Genomic DNA, 14215 nt, shown 5'->3' with positions numbered 1-14215 from the left:
ACTACTCAATAACGAAGCGGCAGATGCCCATCAATGGAAGCCCTCCGGCCAATTGCTTCGGGCGATTTTCATGATGACGCGGATAAGCGGCGGTTAAAACCCTGTCACAATAGCGTTACAGGAGATTAACCGCGGATTAATCTAGCGCAACAGGGGTTTAACCGTGACGTCATGAGAATCGATCGACGCCATTGGCAGGAAGGCTTCCTTTGATGGTCATTTGCAGCTATGTTATTGAGTTGTATCAGACTGTAGGATCGCGCAAGACCTGCACGATTACCCTGAATCCCTTAGTGATGCTCGTTTATGTTGCACGATCCGACAGTTAGGAGAGTAACGCGTTTGTGCCGCGCACCAAATAGTGTCTTTCCAGAAAAGGACGGACCAAATATGTTATTTAAGACAACTCCTTGGGCCCATTAGCACTTGGCGTCTAGTCACAGCAAGCGCAGAGCGCAAACCTACTGTTGAGTTGAGGGAAACGACAACAGAGTATACTAAGTGTCTCGTAGACAAAATCAGCTGAATTACTAAGAATACCGCTCTCGTACCGCCCTACCTGCACTGTTTTGTTGTTTTTTTCTTCGAAGGCGATCGAGTTAAACTGTTGCTTCCCTTGCACGGTTTCTGCCTGCAGCCATTAATCGATGACAAATAACGCTGTTTTTTCACTCGGTGGACCCATAGCTCTTGCTGTTGGTCCGAGACCAAAATGAACGAAACACGCACAGGGGGCAGGCAGGCATTCTTGGGCCCAGTCGATGTGCATTCATTTCGGCCCCAGAGTGAAACACGCCACAAACACAAACGACTGATCTCCTCAACTATGGCAGAAACTGAACGTGTGGAGTGCATTTAATGGCAACAACATATCCACTAACCCCGCACAGCAGACAGCCACCCGCGAGTGAACGAATTTTTTTTTCTTTCTTTTTGATTTTGCGGCGTACGCGCCGACAGCAAAAATGCCGAGTGGTTGGTGGCATTCCGCAAAACACGCCAAGTCACACGCATTCGCAATGGGCCAAGGCTGCGGGCCGACAGGGGCCGCGCAGGTCGGCCCCCGTCGTCCGGTTTCGGCGGAGTCGCTGCGCGGAGTCTCCGCTTTTACTGGTACACTGACGGACCAACAGATGCCGCAGCCTTGGTCCGGCGCGTTCCTCTGGGTGGCCAGCGGCCGCCACGGGGCGAACGAGAACAGGGAGCGCTCGAGTGTGCGCAGCGTGGACTCACTTTTGCCGGTGGTGGAGCGACGTTCCGAGGAGTCCTTGCATTCAGGGTAAAGGGAAAAGCACGCGATCCTCCTCCTCCCCGCCGCCTGCGCCGTTAAACGAGGGAGAGAGAGGAAAGAAGGGTCAGAGTGAATGCACAGCCGCCCGCACATGATCGCGGCGACACGTTCATGCTATCGCAAATGTGGCTGATGGGAGCGAAATGCGAATCTGCGTGCGCGTTCGGGGTGCGCGCGAATGACGTCCCATCCAGAATTTCCATGAAGCCATCGCTCCAAGGGGTCCCGCTGAAATTTATCTTCCCTAACTCGGGACACGAACCAATAACGTGTCAGAACAAGCAGTGATGCTCGCGACGACACGCACATCCCTTGAGGAGAAGTACAAGCTCCCACTGTGCCAAACATTTTCGTGTGCAAAGCATAAAAAACGAGCCCGAACACGTTCGAGCACGCGCGAAGGCGATGAGCCTGTGCAGCAGCTTGTCCGAGAAGGACCAGCGGCAGCAGGGATGCGCACGTTGACGGAAACCAAAGTTAGTCACTGTCGTGTTACAAGTGACGCACAGCTACACAATGAGAAGTTCATTTTTACCCCTGCAGGCAACGCTGATGTTCTTGCGCAACAGCTGAGTTCGGTCGTCAAAAGAGGCTTATTGCGGCAAGCAGAACCCGTCGAGCGAAGATGGCAGTCTGCGCCGCGTTTGCTGACGGGGTCCGACGGGGCTCTTTTGTCGTTTACCAGCACATGCAGGAAAGCAACTGTCTGAGAACGGCTAGACCGGTCTCGAACCCCTACTAACCACCGTTACAACTTGGGAGCCCGGCCGCTGAAACCTGACCTCGTATTTAAAAAAAAAACAAAAAAGAAAAGATAATCCCTCGAAGCACTGTGTGCGAGTGCTGCAGAAATGCACCACCACCGATGGATTGCGCGGTTGCCATTTGTGACGGATTACCGCGATTTCTCTCTGCTTTTTTTTTTCTTCTATCTGCTGGAGCTCCCTCTATTGCGTCGAGGCTATCTCCTCGTTCGGCGCCTGCTGCTTCAGTGGGGACGTGCGGGGGCCCAAGGCCCTGTGTGTCCTAAACTCCCCTGTGTCCATTAAAGTTTTCACTACCACCTTCTTGCTCTTCTCATTCTCCCAGGATCACCTCGCTAATATGGATGACCTACACCTATCCTGCGTTCACGGCCATGCATTGAGCGTGTGCAGAGGGTGGCGCTGGTGAACACTTTCAAGGTTAGCATACATTACATGCAATACGGATGCCGAAGTGTAAGATGTGACAGCCGCCTCAGTTGGTAAAGCACCGTGCGCGAAATTCGGAGGTCGTGAGTTCGGATCACCACCGCGGCACGTGGTTGTTTTTCTCCTCCTTTCTAAACAATTATTTTTAAGCCATAAGATTATTACGGTATTAATATCCCAATAATTAACACCAGGAATTAAATAAAAAAGGATAGAAACATTCCCCTATGCTTTCCTTGGTTTCGATGACTGTTGGTTTCACAATGAGCCTTAGAATGCATTACGGCATGTAAATAACAAAAGGGAAGAAGAAAATAAATTAACGCCATTGACGTATACACGAGTTTGCGACTTTTTCTTCAAAGCGGACACGCTGCCTTGAGACGCTTTGCTGTAAAACAAAAACACCGCGGATGTTCGCTCTCAGCAGGTACAAATTCTTGGTGGACGACAATCATATTGTTACGAGCTATATATATATATATATATATATATATATATATATATATATATATATATATATATATATATATATATATATATATATATATATATATATATAACATGCGAAGAATATTGGCGCTCGTAACAATATGATTGTCGTCCACCAAGAATTTGTACCTGCTGAGAGCGAACATCCGCGGTGTTTTTGTTTTTGTTTTACAGCAAAGCGTCTCAAGGCAGCGTGTCCGCTTTGAAGAAAAAGTCGCAAACTCGTGTATACGTCAATGGCGTTAATTTATTTTCTTCGTCCCTTTTGTTATTTACATGCCGTAATATATATAGCAGACAAGGCAAATTAAATGAGGAGCTCGTTTTGACAAACATATTAAGGAAGCCAACAGTCAACGAAACCAATGTGCATAGGGGAATGTTTTCTATTTTTTTTATTTATTAATTTCTAATGCCAATCAATTGGTTTTAAAGAAAATTATTTATAAACCAGCAGAAAAAACAACCATGCCGCCGGTGGGATCCGAACCCACGACCTCCGAATATCGCGTCCGGTGCTCTTACCAACTGATAAATACCCACGAGAGCAGCAGATTGGACAGCCGTCGCCGTAGCTCAGTTGGTAAGAGCACCGGACGCGATATTCGGAGGTCGTGGGTTCGGATCCCACCGGCAGCATGGTTGTTTTTTCTGCTGGTTTATAAATAATTTTCTTTAAAACCAATTGATTGGCATTAGAAATTAATAAATAAAAAAGAAAACATTCCCCTATGCACATTGGTTTCGTTGACTGTTGGCTTCCTTAATATATATATATATATATATATATATATATATATATATATATATATATATATATATATATATATATATATATATATATATATATATATAACTTATATATATATATATATATATACATATATAAGTGTGTGTGTGTGTGTGTGTGTGTGTGTGTGTGTGTGTGTGTGGAGAGAGAGAGAGAGAGACGATTTGAGTGAATAAAATGGTCCGTCCTGATTTTGTCATGTGCGACGTGCCATCCTCGAAACCTGCGAGAGGCCTGTCCACCCCTGCCCCATCCGCATTTCCCGTGGCGCGTGTTTTCATTGTGGGCGAACAAAGGGAACCAGACGAAGCCAGCGTGGGCGTCCCGCGCTCGTACACGGCCCGAAGTGGCTGCAGCCGCGTTCACAATAGCGCCTGTTGACAGACTGGGCGAAGGGCGAAAACAAATGGCAGCCGTAATGAATGACGAGAAAAGGGCTAGCAGCAACACGAGGCTACGGAAACGGGAGCGCTGGGACGCGCATTTATTGTCGCACGAGCGCCTTCGCCGCTCTTTCTTCCACTCTCGGTCCGTCTTACGCAGCGGACCCACTACGCGAAGCAGCTCGGCGCAAACCCACGCGCGTACTCTAAAAGCGTGTCCCCTCCCCCGCTCCGGTGTAAACAACCAGAAGCCGTGGCTAGATTGGCGACGCTGCCACGACTGGCGAACAGCACGCGTACGGAGCAGCGGGAGCGAGACAGCGCACGTGCGTGAGGAAGGAAGCGGAGAGGGCGCCCCCCCTCCCCTGATGGGCCCGTTTGTCCGTAATAAAATTACACGGTGCGCCGAAATCGGCCGGGCCGCGCCTCGCGGGCCAAGCGCAGAGACGACCGGACCTGCGACTGGAGGCGGCCGCTGTCTCCTCTGAGGCTGCAGGAGTGGCGGCGCGCGTCTTGCAGTAGCGGAGGAAAACGGAGGACGAATGCGATGCGCGTTCCTCACGCCAGTGGCAAAGCCAACGGCCTCAAATTTCGGTTAGTTTATCTTCGTTCAAAATAAAAAAAATATCACCGAGATGCAGTAAAAGGAGGCTATACACCGCAGCAGACACAGCTAGGACAGATGGAGGTGACGACACAGGTGTGTCGTCGGCTCGCCCAACAAGCTGCTTTAATACAACTGTTTTTCCCACGTGATGGATCAGGTTGCCCTCATACTTAGTAAATATGTTTCGCGCCGTGTTTGCGCCATTCAGTTTTGGCACAACGAAAAAAAAAACGGCTGGCGGTTTACCATTTATAGCATGTAATATTGTGCGAAAACACGGTTTTTTGCAGGTGGACACCACCGCCACGTACCTCAAAGCGCGATTGAGGTGTCCACTGACCCAGGGAAGCAGTTACGCGTCTTTCCTTACCTCAAAATCAACGGCTTCTAAACCTTCGGCTGGTTTTGAGAAAAGAAAAGGCGCATAACTGCCTCAATTTGTAGGTGGACGCCACCGCCTACTCACAGCGCGACTGAGGTGTCCACTGACCCAGTGAGCCAGTTGCCCTTGCTACTCAGAGATTTCACACACATACACAGACACACAACGCTGAAACCCGGGGTGAGCGGCTAGAAGTGCTTTCGCACGAAGAACTGTACCGATTGAGCCGCCGCGGTGGCGGAGTGGTTATGGCGCTTCACCACAGCGTCTCTCATAGCCTGAGTCGCTTTGGGACGTTAAACCCCCATAAACCAAACGAAACCATATACAACATGCAAATAATATTGGCACTCGTAACAATATAACTGTCGTCTACCAAGAATTTATATCTGCTGAGAGCGAACATCCGCGGTGTTTTCTTTTTTTTTTACAACAAAACATCCCAAGGCAGCGTGTCCGCTTCTAAGAAAGAGTCCGATAAATAGGAGGGGGCCGGGCCCCGTGCGCACTCTTCGAAGCCTGACAGGCACAGCTCTGATCAGCAAGGACTCAGTCTGCAAACTCTGGACATGAAGCACTATTCACAAACCCGAGGGAATATTCAGAAAGGCAGGCCGGAATAATAAAACGATTCCAATCAAATTCTATTCCTTTTTTACTGTTTGCTGTTCGTCGTTGGGGAGCACACCATCACCGGAATATGACGATCGGCGCGGCCTTGCCAGGGAAAAGTGTCCCTACAGCCAGTGCAATACAGCGATTCGATCACTTCCATTCTATTCCACTCTAATCGTCCGCTATGGACACGGGCAGACACCAGCGATAGCGGGGCCGTGGCGCTGCTTTAGCGAATGGCGAAAACAAACACGAGATAAATATAACACAACCGCAATGTAATCGCTATGTTAGCTTGGCCCTGGTACGGGCCCCGCGACTGCTCCGCGATTGGCCGCTGTGATGGCGTCACAGCGTGATTTATCAACGCAGGGTCAGTCAAATGCCTGCTTGTACATACGGTCTTGTCGACTGTCGTGATTTTCGCGGTCGCTGACCTTTCGAAAAACTATTTTAGGAACGAAGGGGTAGGAGCAGTTTTGTAAATCCGGTTGCTCGCTCGCAAAAAGGTCAACACGTGCAGATACACAATTCTCTTTTACTTGTTTATCGTAGTCACTGCGGTGGATTTATTTCACGCCGGCCTTTCATACACGTGCTTTTAAAAAATGAGTCTTGGCCAAACAGCGAAGTGTGTGAGGCGAAATATCATGTATTGAGGGTGACGAAGGTTTCAAGCACCTGAGTCTTACTCGTGCTGCGTGGAGTTTCGCACCACTTTGTCAAGGTCACCTTCAGGAGTGGAAATGGTTAATGAATTGACGGGAGGATCATACTAACTTATGCGGGAAAGCTGCGAGAGCAGCGGGCCTTTTGCCGTTCTTTCTTTATCGGCCGCCTTCCAACATTGCGTCTGGGAATTTGATTTTGCCATTTTTCGTTTCTGTGCTGTGTGGGCTTCTGGTGGATGGAGGCAATTCTGGAGGGCGGACAGTAGAAGTGGATGAGTGGGTGATGGGCTCCTCTCATGGCCTTCTGGAGGGTCGAGAGTGGACGTGGGTATGTGGGTGGTGGGCTCCTTTCATGGACTTCTGGAGGGTCGAGAGTGGAGGTGGGTGTGTGGATCGTGAACTCCTATGATGGCCTTCTGGAGGGCCGAGAGTGGACGTGGGTGTTTGGGTGGTGGGCTCCTCTCATATCCTTCTGGAGGGCCGAGAGTGGAGGTGGCTGTGTGGGTGGTGGGCTCCTCTCATATCCTTCTGGAGGGTCGAGAGTGGAGGTGGGTGGATCGTGAACTCCTATGATGGCCTTCTGGAGGGCCGAGAGTGGACGTGGGTGTGTGGGTGGTGGGCTCCTCTCATATCCTTCTGGAGGGCCGAGAGTGGAGGTGGGTGTGTGGGTGGTGGGCTCCTCTCATATCCTTCTGGAGGGCCGAGAGTGGACGTGGGTGTGTGGGTGGTGGGCTCCTCTCATATCCTTCTGGAGGGCCGAGAGTGGAGGTGGCTGTGTGGGTGGTGGGCTCCTCTCATATCCTTCTGGAGGGTCGAGAGTGGAGGTGGGTGGATCGTGAACTCCTATGATGGCCTTCTGGAGGGCCGAGAGTGGACGTGGGTGTGTGGGTGGTGGGCTCCTCTCATATCCTTCTGGAGGGCCGAGAGTGGAGGTGGGTGTGTGGATCGTGAGCTCCTATGATGGCCTTCTGGAGGGCCGAGAGTGGACGTGGGTGTGTGGGTGGTGGGCTCCTCTCATATCCTTCTGGAGGGTCGAGAGTGGAGGTGGGTGGATCGTGAACTCCTATGATGGCCTTCTGGAGGGCCGAGAGTGGACGTGGGTGTGTGGGTGGTGGGCTCCTCTCATATCCTTCTGGAGGGCCGAGAGTGGAGGTGGGTGTGTGGGTGGTGGGCTCCTCTCATATCCTTCTGGAGGGTCGAGAGTGGAGGTGGGTGGATCGTGAACTCCTATGATGGCCTTCTGGAGGGCCGAGAGTGGACGTGGCTGTGTGGGTGGTGGGCTCCTCTCATATCCTTCTGGAGGGTCGAGAGTGGAGGTGGGTGGATCGTGAACTCCTATGATGGCCTTCTGGAGGGCCGAGAGTGGACGTGGGTGTGTGGGTGGTGGGCTCCTCTCATATCCTTCTGGAGGGCCGAGAGTGGAGGTGGGTGTGTGGGTGGTGGGCTCCTCTCATATCCTTCTGGAGGGCCGAGAGTGGACGTGGGTGTGTGGGTGGTGGGCTCCTCTCATATCCTTCTGGAGGGCCGAGAGTGGAGGTGGCTGTGTGGGTGGTGGGCTCCTCTCATATCCTTCTGGAGGGTCGAGAGTGGAGGTGGGTGGATCGTGAACTCCTATGATGGCCTTCTGGAGGGCCGAGAGTGGACGTGGGTGTGTGGGTGGTGGGCTCCTCTCATATCCTTCTGGAGGGCCGAGAGTGGAGGTGGGTGTGTGGATCGTGAGCTCCTATGATGGCCTTCTGGAGGGCCGAGAGTGGACGTGGGTGTGTGGGTGGTGGGCTCCTCTCATATCCTTCTGGAGGGCCGAGAGTGGAGGTGGGTGTGTGGATCGTGAGCTCCTATGATGGCCTTCTGGAGGGCCGAGAGTGGACGTGGGTGTGTGGGTGGTGGGCTCCTCTCATATCCTTCTGGAGGGCCGAGAGTGGAGGTGGGTGTGTGGATCGTGAGCTCCTATGATGGCCTTCTGGAGGGCCGAGAGTGGACGTGGGTGTGTGGGTGGTGGGCTCCTCTCATATCCTTCTGGAGGGCCGAGAATGGAGGTGGGTGTGTGGATCGTGAGCTCCTATGATGGCCTTCTGTAGGGCCGAGAGTGGACGTGGGTGTGTGGGCTCCTCTCATGGACTTCTGGAGGGCCGAGAGTGGAGGTGGGTGTGTGGATCGTGAGCTCCTATGATGGCCTTCTGGAGGGCCGAGAGTGGACGTGGGTGTGTGGGTGGTGGGCTCCTGTTATGACCTTCAGGAGAGTCGAGAGTGGACTTGTGTGTGTGGGTGGTGGGCTCCTTTCATAGGTTTCTGGTGGGCGGAGGCTTCACTCCTTTGCTCTCAACACGCTGACGTCGGGATTTAGCGGAATGCCACAATTCTGCTGCTGAAGTAAAATTCTCTACATGCATATTCGCTTGACCGAGCCCATGGTAAAGCTCAGTGATGTTTACAAGACGCTGTGACAGAAATAAAGGAGGGATAGTTAACACCAACGATCGAACACTGCACATGACCGCAAAATGACCGGGGCATGTGCTTTCACTACCCCGCGGAGATTAAGCTACACACCTGCCTGCAGCTTTTAAAATCAAGATACACCGACAGAGGCCTGCAGTTGGTAGTGTTCTGCACAGTAATTGCAGGCTGCAAGAAAATCATTTTTTGTGTGTATATATTCCTGAGAAAGGCCTCTGGGGCTGTAGAAGAAAAAAAAAACTGATAGCGTGAGGACAGCGTAGATATACGCGAAAGAAAGCAGTGAGCGAGCATTTGCGCCTCGCCTGACACGCCCAGTCGACGAAGAGCAAGCCGAGAGAATCAGACCCCTGCCAGCAGAAAAAAAAAACAAAAAACGCGCGAGCAAGGCAGGCACGGCGACGCGCATCTGCCAAGCGACGCCGCAACACCGGGAGACGCCGTCGCGCCCTCTCCCAGCCGGCGGGGCTATGTTTAACGCCGGCGCGCTAACTTTAGCGTCTTACAACAACGGCTCGAACGCGCGCAGGACAAACAGAATCCTCCGAAAGTGCGGAGAGCGCGCGCAGTTGCAAAGAAGCGAGACAGCGAGCAGGGCCGAAGCCAGCAGCAGCAGCTCTTTAACCCTGTTCAAATATCGAGCGCGCGCTTCGACTCTCGACGTCAGGCAGTTCGCGCAGTGCTCCCCGGCACCCTCACACAAGAGTGGGCGAGGGCACCGAGTAACAAGATCAATATAAAAGGAAGCGACAGATGTTGTCCACGCGCCAAACGGATCCCCCCGCACTGTTCGACAGCAGCAGCAGCAGACGATGCGTGACGTCATCGACCGGAGACACCCCCCCTTCTCCCAACTAGCGTCGTGGTGGAACGAAAGGAAACGAGAAAGGACACGGGCTCTCCCGCGCCGCCCCACCTAGCGACAACCGGGAGCAACAAAAATCACGACGACGAAGCCACTACCGTTGCCACGCTTCCACTGTTCCTCCGCTGCTCCCATTGTCTTTCCCAGGCCAGGGGAGCTGCGGGACCGTTGTTAGTCGGCCGCTTATTGTGAAAGACCGCGCTCAACAGTTGGCGCGGGCTAAGCACCCAATTGGCCGGCTCGTCACCGATGTCTCTGTAACCATTTATTGGTTGACAAATGTTTTCACCACCACCGATAGCAGATTAGAGGCCGCGCCCGCTATGATAGGCCTCTCCGGGTACACGCATTCCAGACCCTGTAGCGATAAAATACCATAAGTGTTAAGCGCCCAATACACTGTAGAGGACTCCGAAAATGGGGTAGAAAAGAGTTGTTAACACTTTCCTTTTTCGCTATTGAGCTCTTCATTGTTCTTTTTTTTTTTCCTTTCTCTAGTGGATCGCACACAGGGCTTGCAAATAAGCGATGGTACCCTTCAGTGGCGAATTTCAGTTGCACTTCGCCCTGCGGGTTACAGTATATGGTGTTGGAGCGGAAGCCATGGGAGAGAACACGGTGCTCTTTTGTTCAACCGCGATATTCGAAATTGCGCCTGCAGCACGTTTAGTTGCGCGCAGTGGAACGGCCGCAGCTGAGAGCAGCCGTTCGAGCAGCCCGCAATAACGGCAGACAATGAAGTCGACACACGGTGGTCGACGCAAACGCCGGTCAGACGCTGAGCGAGGAGGCACAGTTTGGTGAAACCAACCGCGGAGAGGGTGGCCCCCCACCTGCGGCTCCGTTCGCAACGAGGGATCTGTCGTCTGCTCTCCAGCTGTTTTTTTATTCATGAGGGCGGCCGGAGACGCGTCCGGGTTGCCCGGCAACCGTGGCCGGGGCTGTACTGCTGACGCTGCCGATGAGGCTCGCCGTGTGCGACGGAGTACGTAGCGTTCGCGCCGCGAAACTGAAAGCGCGCCCTCATTCCGAGTGCATGTCCGTGTGATACACGTGACGCCTCGATGACGGCGAATCCTTTACTATCAGAAGCGCGGGGACCCTCAACCTGCAAATTCCGGTATCATTGTGCAACCATCGTGCAACTGTTAACATAGGGCGGACAAGTTAATTAGATCTCGCCACTCGCAAACAGCCCCGCCACGCCGCAAGTAACATCTCAACGTCAGTTATTAAGTGAGTTACAGATGAACCCTGAAGGCTACTGAACCGATTTACTTGTTCAGTGAAAGCGCTATTGGAGGCAGACTTTGTTTCCAGCCCTTCCATAAATCGATCGATACTCCTTAGAAACACTCAGTACTTATTAATCAGTACTCACTTTGCAGGTAGTGACAGAAAATGTATGGTTCAGAAAATAAACAACAATAAGCTGCAGAACCATTCGACATCTTTGCGCAGTTCTCCGTCAAACAAAACTGTTAACTTCATTCGCGACAGTGCGCACCAAGCTGCAGTAAGAATATAGGCACGAGTCAGCAAAATATGCTTCACAGAGGCGGAGAACCTAATAGAACCAATATGTGAAAATTACAGAGGCAGAGAATTGAGGAGAGAGCTGAAACATGCGAGAAACCAGAGAAAGCACGCAGAAAGCGCAAACCGGTCTCTCATTACTTGGGCCCCAAACCACTATGCCCTGGCAGCAGCCCCGAGACAGAAAAGGGCGGCGTCCAGAGATTTCCTGCATTGAACACCCAAATTTCTGCGCGCTAATTAAACGGTCCTTCAGCGCAAGCAAGTATTGGTTTGGTTTACGGGGTTTAACGTCTCAAAGCTACTCAGGCTTATATATAAGGGACGCCGTAGTGGAGGGCTCCAGAAATTTCGACCACCTGGGTGTCTCTAACGCGCACTGACATCGCACAGCACACGGGCCTCTAGCATTTCGCCTCCGTCGAAATACGACCGCCAGGGCCGGGATCGAACCCGCGTCCTTCGGATCAGCATCCGAGGCCCATGACCAATGAGCCACCGCGACGGCTCGCAGGCAAGCAAGGATTGCTGATCATCTAAGTCGCTAATAATTAAATGCTGCCGTCATATATACAGTTATCCGCGTAGATTTCCTGAAAGTAAGAAAATTGGTGGCGCTCCATACACAAACACTGCGGTGGCTGCTGTTTGGGGTTTGCTAGATAATTTTTTTTTTCGTTCACAGCACACACACTCATAAACACGCAGTGGGTCGCCGTAGTGCACCCCGTTAACCTACAGGTGTGCCCGAAAAAGCAAATCTCCGCTTACAAAGGCGAGCAATTAACCGGCCGGCAAATCTTGAACCACCGAGCCACGCCTGCTTCGTACGCTGGAGTTATATAACACCGCCACCCTCGTCTCGTTAGAGAAGCCCGGACAGTTCTCGGGCGCAAGTTCTGAATTTAGGCTTAAATTTCCCGAGGCTGCGTAAAAAAAAGGAATGAAAGGGAACACCGACCGCTCTTGCCAGGGTTAACTTCCCCGCACTTCATTTCTCCGCTTTCCCCGTCTGCAAAGAGACGACACAGGCGTCGCGTGGCAGCCAAGCCGTAAGAGCGACGCGCGGCCGCCGGGCGTCAATTAGGGCGGCGCACATGCTGATGGCGCGTACGGCAGCGTCGACGCGCGACGGCACAAGCGGCCCAGTGAGCGGGAAAAACAACAGATGCGCGCATGCCGACTGTGCGTAACTGTGCGGAACGCGACACGTGTTTTCACCAAGCGCGCTGTTGTCCCCTCACCCTCGCTGAAGCGGCTGTCCGCTCGGGTGGCACACACACACACAACGCGGCGCTCGCGGGACACAGGTTTCGGTGCACGATGCCGTCACGTAATTCGGCAAGTTCACGGGGCGCTTTAGCGTGCCTTGCCCAGGCAAGGAACAAATGGACGATTCCTCTCTTCGCCGTTGAAGGTCTGTTAAACGCACTTGCGCGCGCATTTCCGATATGCTGAATGCGTTGCCGAAACAAATTATCCGAAAACAAATTGTGCGAAACAAACTATCCGAAAGAGCATGTGCGTGCGCTGTTCCCGCAAAGTAACAAGAATGGACGCCGATAAATTCCTGCGAGATTCGGCTAAAGGTATTTTATATGCTGTAGAGCCAAACATCTATCAATCCTTACCCGCCGCGGTGGCTCAGTGGTTAGGGCGCTCGACTACTGACCCGGAGTTCCCGGGTTCGAACCCGACCGCGGCGGCCGCGTTTTTGTGGAGGCAAAACGCTAAGGCGCCCGTGTGCTGTGCGATGTCAGTGCACGTTAAAGATCCCCAGGTGGTCGAAATTATTCCGGAGCCCTCCAATACGGCACCTCTTCCTTCCTTTCTTCTTTCACTCCCTCCTTTATCCCTTCCCTCGCAGCGCGGTTCAGGTGTCCAACGATATATGAGACAGATACTGCGCCATTTCCTTTCCCCAAAACCTATTATTATTATTATTATTATTATTATTATTATTATTATTATTATTATTATTATTATTATTATTATTATTATTATTATTAATGCTTATAGGTTGAAATTTTGCTATTTGCTGTTGAAATTTGCTATTTGCAGTCGTTATCATCTCCTGCACTGTCTGACTGACTGAAAAACTTGACTATTCGTGCGGTGGGTGCGGTTGCGCGTGCAAGCAAGCTCTTCCTACATGGCTGAGCCAATCCGCCTCGCGGCGGCTCCCGCGACAGGTAAACAACACACGGCGGCCGCCTGCGCGGCTTTCTCACGCTCGGCACCAGCGAGGAAGGCGCACGCGCTGTGGACGACGCCCCCGCTCGCTTCCCACAGCGCAGCATCGCGCAGCGGATAACCGCGAGCAAACGCCGGGCAACGCACTTTGCGCCGCCGCGCATTCGAGCCGACGGCGAAGGATCACGTGGCGGCTCAAACCGACGCGAAGAACTTTGGACGCCCAGCCGTCCTGGGAAGGAAAAACGGTTGCCCCCTTTTTTTTTTTGCTCGGTTCCTTTTGGGCGTGCGTCAACCGCTCGCTTTCAGGTTCTTGGCCTGTGCGGCACGCAGGTTGAGATTCTATTTGCTAATTTTCGGAACTCAGGTTCGCAGTGTCGCCAAGAAAAACACTGGTCCGCGATGATGTCACAAGAATAACCTCGGCGCGGGCCCCGTGTTGTTAGGCGGGAGGAGAGGCAACAGATTTGCTCGGCAGGCCGAATATTTTGAGCGCTTGCTCGGGAGTGATCGGCCGACGCCGACAGCCGGCGAAGGAGCCGCCGGGGCGGGCGCTATTTTAAAACCGGCTACTTGCAGAGTGTGAAACCCTTGCCTTTTGTTTCCAAGCGCGCTTACGCTCCTCGCGCCGGCGCCTGGCAGCCGAAATCGGCCTCGGCCGAGAAAATAATATATATATATATATATATATATATATATATATATATATATATATATATATATACCTTTTTTTTCTTTTA

The 14215-nt window shown here is 52.3% G+C and overlaps 1 long non-coding RNA gene across 1 annotated transcript in view; it reads right to left on the bottom strand.

The window, feature by feature from the left end:
- Positions 1 to 1192: 1192 nt before the first annotated feature.
- LOC144112466 (uncharacterized) overlaps positions 1193 to 14215 on the bottom strand; it is a 105545-nt gene continuing 92522 nt past the window's right edge. The window contains exon 3 of the long non-coding RNA XR_013310266.1: positions 1193 to 1318. This is a non-coding gene — a long non-coding RNA (uncharacterized LOC144112466). The remainder of the gene's footprint in view (positions 1319 to 14215) is intronic.

The sequence above is a fragment of the Amblyomma americanum genome, unplaced genomic scaffold (genome assembly GCF_052857255.1).
Source record: "Amblyomma americanum isolate KBUSLIRL-KWMA unplaced genomic scaffold, ASM5285725v1 scaffold_171, whole genome shotgun sequence".
Taxonomy (NCBI): Eukaryota; Metazoa; Arthropoda; class Arachnida; order Ixodida; family Ixodidae; genus Amblyomma; species Amblyomma americanum.
This window is presented reverse-complemented; position numbering and strand designations above follow the sequence as displayed.